This window comes from Leptinotarsa decemlineata, unplaced genomic scaffold, assembly GCF_025532065.1.
Source record: "Leptinotarsa decemlineata unplaced genomic scaffold, Ldec_3_MD MMD2_tig00026342_RagTag_RagTag, whole genome shotgun sequence".
In the NCBI taxonomy this organism is placed as follows: Eukaryota; Metazoa; Arthropoda; class Insecta; order Coleoptera; family Chrysomelidae; genus Leptinotarsa; species Leptinotarsa decemlineata.
The window spans coordinates 189,692-196,529 of record NW_027412695.1 but is presented as its reverse complement, the minus strand read 5'-3'; positions in this window follow the sequence as shown (position 1 = coordinate 196,529).

The window sequence follows — 6,838 nt, the reverse complement described above, 5'->3', positions numbered from 1 at the left end:
TATTTATGAAAGAATTCTTACAATATCGTTTCGACGCTGAATGATAATTTATTTTTGCTAGGGCGCTAGGTCTCACTCGGTTGGGTTGCCTTGTTATCAGTACATTGTTACCTCCTTTCGTGAAACGCGCGATGATAATAAATAATTTTGCCACCTATATTTAGATGGTGCTTACCTACCTATCAACCTAAAAAGTTAACGTTCGTTACTGTTATACTAGTCATGTACTCTATTACTTATGTTATTTTTTAACGTGTTTTTTATTTACGTGCTAATATGTTGTCTAAAAACGTTTATGATTAGCATTTCTGATTTCGACTATAACATTGACGATTTATATATTTCGGGTGGGGGTGGGTGTGTATTACTCCGTTATAGATAGAGCTCACAGTATCGTCGTTCGTTCGTTCGTTCGTTCGTGTTGTAGTATCGACCTTTTTATTGAAAGTATATTACGATGATTATATCTTATCGAATATAACATTAATAACGTTCGTTATTATTCGAATGCCGTTTTCATCGAACACTTTTATAGGGATAATTTTTGAAAATGTTGATGCTATTAGAAGCGTCGGTTCTTGGTTATAGTCGTGTATGAAGGTAGACACGAGGTCTCTTCGATGCCCCTATTCACTCGTGTATTTATCGAGTATTATCGGCTAATGTATCATGTTTCTATAGACAGTCGCGCCTATGATATTTATTCGAAGGTTCCTTCCAGATCATCGATTACGAGTATTTTCGGAAAGGAATTGTCTGGAGTTACGTCAAAATCATCAATACTTCATATTTCATTGTAATTTACTGTGAGTTGTCGAGGTTTAATATTAGCTTTTTCTTATCAGAAAATATTTTCGGAATACGTAGAATCTATCCACGTTATTGTGCTAGTCGAAGTCTAAATAGGAAACCGGCATTGATTTCGTAAAGAAGTTGATGCGAACATTTCGACAGCAGAATGGAAGCCGTCAATATCGTGTCTAACGAGAATGTCGAGCGTTCAGTCTCCCGTCCGCCTGTGCTTCGACCCAGAATATTTAAACAAACGGAACACCAGAGGACTACATCATTCTCTCTAGACGCCTAACGAGTGTAGCATCTATCTTCCGAGAATATATTGTCAGTTGTTTTTTTACTATGGCAGACATAGAAAATCAGAATTCTTCGGCTTCGGCTAATTCATCTTCGTCGCCGCAGGCACAGTCTACTGCGAAGAAAGAAAAGAAAGTTAAAAATCCAAGAAGTAAACCTTCTCACCCACCTACGTCGGAAATGGTTAATAACGCTATTAAAGGATTGAAGGAACGGGGTGGTTCCTCTTTACAAGCCATAAAAAAATATATTGCGGCGAATTATAAGGCTGACGCAGAAAAAGTGGCACCTTTCATCAAGAAATATCTTAAATCTGCGGTTGCTTCCGGATCATTAGTACAAACTAAAGGAAAAGGTGCATCGGGGTCGTTCAAATTGGCATCGGCATCTTCTGGTTCGGCAAAACCGTCGGCTACCGAAAAGAAAACGTCCGGTACGGCCGGTGCGAAGGCCAAAAAAACTCCCGTTAAACGCGTAGCTGGTGAAAAAGCTAAAACCGGCAAGAAGGCTGCTGCATCACCGAAAGGTAAGAAAGCCTCTCCGGAAAAGAAAGCGGCTGCCGCAGCCAAGCCTAAAAAGGTAACTGCCGAGGATAAAAAGACCGTCGCTTCTAAGGTTTCGTCCGCGACTTCTGCTAGTAAAACCAAGTCTCCTTCGAAAGCAAAGAAAACTAACAAAGGACCAACAAAAAAGCCGAAAGCACCCAAACCGAAAACCGCGAAAGCGACCCCTGCATCGGCATCTTCTCCGAAAGCCAAAAAAGCTGCCTCTCCAAAAAAGAAGAAGTAAATTCTTCTATCAGTTGACTTCTCTCTCCGGCGACGAAGTCTAAGAAAACAAATGGCCCTTTTCAGGGCCACAATTTTTTTTACAAGAATTCGTATATAATTCAACTGTCCAACAAATATATAAATAAATAGTCAGAACTACCTACCTAGCCTATCCCTATAAACAGAAAAAAAATAGATAAATAATATTTCTTCCGCCGCCGCCGCCGACTATCGAATTGATATGAATCGAATAATTTCGTAAAAGAGTAAAAATTAAAAAATATTGCTCTGTCTTTCTATTTCATTGAAATATGTCTTGTGAACAGTTGACTTATTTTCTGATATTGGGATCGTTTCAGGAAAATGAGTCAAAATCATTTCGAGATTTCCAAACTAAGGGTGTTCCATTTGAGAAATCACTGATTTTTATATCTTCAGAATTACTCATCGACTCCTAATACCTCGTTCATCATTTTGGAAATGTTACTCCTCCTACAAGACGACGGAATGTAATATTTTGATGAATCAATAATAGCTTATGTATTCTATGAGACTTGTTTTCAATTTTATAGGGAAATGGCTCGAGAACCGAATAATACCTACTTTTTCTGTATAAACGATCGAATATCTCGAGAACGATTCATTTTTGGTATAGGGTATATTACAAAAAGTCACTCGAGATTTATGCCAGGTATTCAAAAATATGAATCAGAGGAAATTTACGAAAAGATGGTGATGTTATGAGCGATCTTTCATTCAGTGATCGCTTGTTTTTCGTTATTTATCTCAGCCGTTTCTAAAAATGATCTTTTCGAAAGATTCGTTTCGGAAAGTAAAAAATTTCAGTATTATAATCCATATTTGGATCATACTGAACATGTTCTGCAAACACCCGTGATTTAATATTTACGTGATGCGAGTTATTGAAAATATCATACATTCATTCATTCATTCATTCATATCTATCGATAAACGAATTCTTTCATCAATTGCATTTTGTGGTTCTGAAAAGAACCTTTTTTTTGTATATATTTTCAATATATATTGGGATATATATATATGAAATTAAGCTCGTTCTCCGCGTATTCTCCTTGCTAACTGAATGTCTTTGGGCATAATGGTAACGCGCTTGGCGTGAATGGCGCACAAATTCGTATCTTCGAAGAGTCCTACCAAATACGCCTCGCTAGCTTCTTGCAAAGCCATGACGGCTGAACTTTGGAATCGTAAATCGGTTTTGAAATCTTGAGCGATTTCTCGAACTAAACGTTGAAAGGGTAATTTCCTAATCAACAATTCAGTACTCTTCTGATAACGTCGAATTTCTCGGAGAGCAACAGTACCGGGTCTGTAACGATGAGGTTTTTTAACACCTCCCGTAGCCGGTGCACTTTTGCGAGCTGCTTTAGTAGCTAATTGTTTTCTCGGAGCTTTACCTCCAGTCGATTTACGAGCGGTCTGCTTGGTACGAGCCATTTTCAAAACCTATTGCGAATTGTAACGAACGAAATGTATACCGAACGATAGACGGACAACATATGAACTGAGTCGGCTTATACACGCCAACTATTATATACCATCTAGACGAGACGCCATTGGTCCGATTTCCAGTTGTGGGCGGAGTCATGAAATTTAACAAAACCCGACCGAGTTCGGTGTAGAACTTTAGTCGAAGTCTGTCGTTAGTATCACTAACAGTATTTCATTCGTATCGTGCAGTATATAATTTATTCTTAACATTCGAAATGACTGGTCGTGGCAAGGGAGGTAAAGGTTTAGGAAAAGGAGGAGCGAAACGTCATCGTAAAGTATTGCGTGATAATATCCAAGGAATAACGAAACCTGCCATTAGAAGATTAGCCCGTCGAGGTGGTGTTAAACGTATTTCGGGTTTGATATACGAAGAAACTCGTGGAGTACTCAAAGTATTTCTCGAAAATGTTATCAGAGATGCCGTAACATATACCGAACATGCGAAACGCAAAACCGTCACAGCCATGGATGTTGTATACGCCCTGAAAAGGCAAGGTCGAACCTTGTACGGATTTGGCGGTTGAATTTAATGCCTCCCCCTGTATTGTCCTTACCGTTTCCATAAAAAAAAGGTTCTTTTCAGAACCACAAAAGCTTATGAAATGAATTCGTGTGTATTTTTTATATTTTTGAAGTAAGTCTCAGGTCAAGAAAGTAATACAAATCATGAAATTATGAAACAACAAAATTTAATTGACGCTCCGGAGGGGCGACTTCATTGATGATTCCAGTGGCGCATTTGCTTTTTCAGCTGCAGGAAAACCCGGAAAAACCTGCAGCAGCAGCAAGCACCACATCATGTGAACATCTTGATCTACTAATGTCTTCTCTTTTATAAAACAAAATGTAGGGTATCTCCAGAGACTACAGTAAATTTAGAACATCGCCAGAACACTTAGTGACACGACTATCGTCAAACTTAATCGACCTCTGCCCTCCGGTAGCAAGCAGAATATCGGAAGCGTGAAATAAAAATTTGAATTGGAAATTTTGGCGAAATAACCCGAACGGAAAGTGTAGTGAAAATATAAAAGATAACGGAAAGTGTAGTGAAAATATAAAAGATAACGGAAAGTGTAGTGAACGTTTACCTCTGCCTTCCGCGAACAAGCAGAATATCGGAAGCGTGAAATAAAAATTTGAAATGGAAATTTTGGCGAAATAACCCGAACGGAAAGTGTAGTGAAAATATAAAAGAAAACGGAAAGTGTAGTGAAAATTTAAAAGTAGCGGAAAGTGTAGTGAAAACATAAATATACCGGAAAGTGTAGTGAACGTTTACTTCTGCCTTCCGCGAGCAAGCAGAATATCGGAAGCGTGAAATAAAAATTTGAATTGGAAATTTTGGCGAAATAACCCGAACGGAAAGTGTAGTGAAAATATAAAAGATAACGGAAAGTGTAGTGAAAACATAAATATAACGGAAAGTGTAATGAAAGTTTACCTCTGCCTTCTGGGAGCGAGCAGAATTTCGGAAGCGTGAAGAAAATATTTCAGATGGAAACTTTGGCGAAAATAATCGTGAACGGAAAGTGTGGTGAAAATATAAAAGTATCGGAAAGTGTAGTGAAACATAAATATAACGGAAAGTGTAATGAAAGTTTACCTCTGCCTTCTGGGAGCGAGCAGAATTTCGGAAGCGTGAAGAAAATATTTCAGATGGAAACTTTGGCGAAAATAATCGTGAACGGAAAGTGTGGTGAAAATATAAAAGTATCGGAAAGTGTAGTGAAAACATAAATATAACGGAAAGTGTAATGAAAGTTTACCTCTGCCTTCTGGGAGCAGCAGAATTTCGGAAGCGTGAAGAAAACATTTCAGATGGAAATTTTGGCGAAAATAAATCATGAACGGAAAGTGTGGTGAAAATATAAAAGTATCGGAAAGTGTGGTGAAAATATAAAAGTATCGGAAAGTGTAGTGAAAACATAAATATAACGGAAAGTGTAATGAAAGTTTACCTCTGCCTTCTGGGTGCGAGCAGAATTTCGGAAGCGTGAAGAAAAAATTTCAGATGGAAACTTTGGCGAAAATAATCGTGAACGGAAAGTGTGGTGAAAATATAAAAGTATCGGAAAGTGTAGTGAAAACATAAATATAACGGAAAGTGTAATGAAAGTTTACCTCTGCCTTCCGCGAACAAGCAGAATATCGGAAGCGTGAAATAAAAATTTGAAATGGAAATTTTGGCGAAATAACCCGAACGGAAAGTGTAGTGAAAATATAAAAGATAACGGAAAGTGTAGTGAAAACATAAATATAACGGAAAGTGTAATGAAAGTTTACCTCTGCCTTCTGGGAGCGAGCAGAATTTCGGAAGCGTGAAGAAAAAAATTTCAGACGGAAATTTTGGCGAAAATAATCATGAACGGAAAGTGTGGTGAAAATAACGGAAAGTGTGGTGAAAATATCGGAAAGTATAGTGAAATTTTCGCCAAAATTTCTCTTTGAAAATTTTTTATCACGCTTCCGAAATTCTGTTTGCTCCCATTAATTCAAGTATCGTCTCACCGTCTCAACTCATATGTTGTAATGGCGAGAAAGCGGTATAGGCCTTACACAAATTTTCACTACACTTTCCGATAAACATTGTAATCGAGACGTCCTGTTGTCAGAACGTTATCCTATAATATTTTAATATATCGATCGATATGCGTATTCATGTCTGATACAATATCATATCGACGGATATAAATTATATTGACTAGGACTATACGAAAAGTGGAAAAAACCGAAAGTCGCGTAGGGTCCCGTCAGCGTTAACGGAAAACGGGCGATGTGCTCGAAACGCCGCTATAGGGGGATAGGTACGTTTCGAAACGGATCGAAAACGCTTCCTCTATAGTATCGGCAGACGCTTGCTCGAGCGCTGTCGGTACCGTGGTCACCGATAACCAAATCACACGATATTCGTTTTTCTGCTGAATAATAACATTAATTCGATATCGTGTCGAGTGCGGGCTTCGCCCACGGTGGTGTGGATAGTTCGTAGTAGTATATCTTCTGCTTCTACCCAACCGAAACCGTCAGACACTGCGAGATCGCGGATTTAGCGAGCGTTTCTACGTAAGCGGTCCCTATGCGATCAACCAAAAAATAACAAAAATTTTGTTATTACACAAAATATGCGACAGCTCTCCTCTGTCCGAGCGAGAATAAATATAATTTCGGAACGAATCTTTCGAGAACACCGAGTCGCTTTCAATCTAGCGAAGGGTCGAGAGAATGTTCGAAGTTTTGTGCCGGTCGACGTATATATCGTCTATTATATATTGTATTTCGAAAAATTACCATACGTACGTGTACGCCGGTGGTTTGTGTAACATTATCATCAGGTCGAGTACGACGAGCGTGTGTTGTAATATTTCTTCTTGAGCAATGTTATAGTTCGATTTGTTGTCGGTCCGGTTTTATTTGAATGAAATAATGCAGAGACACATAGA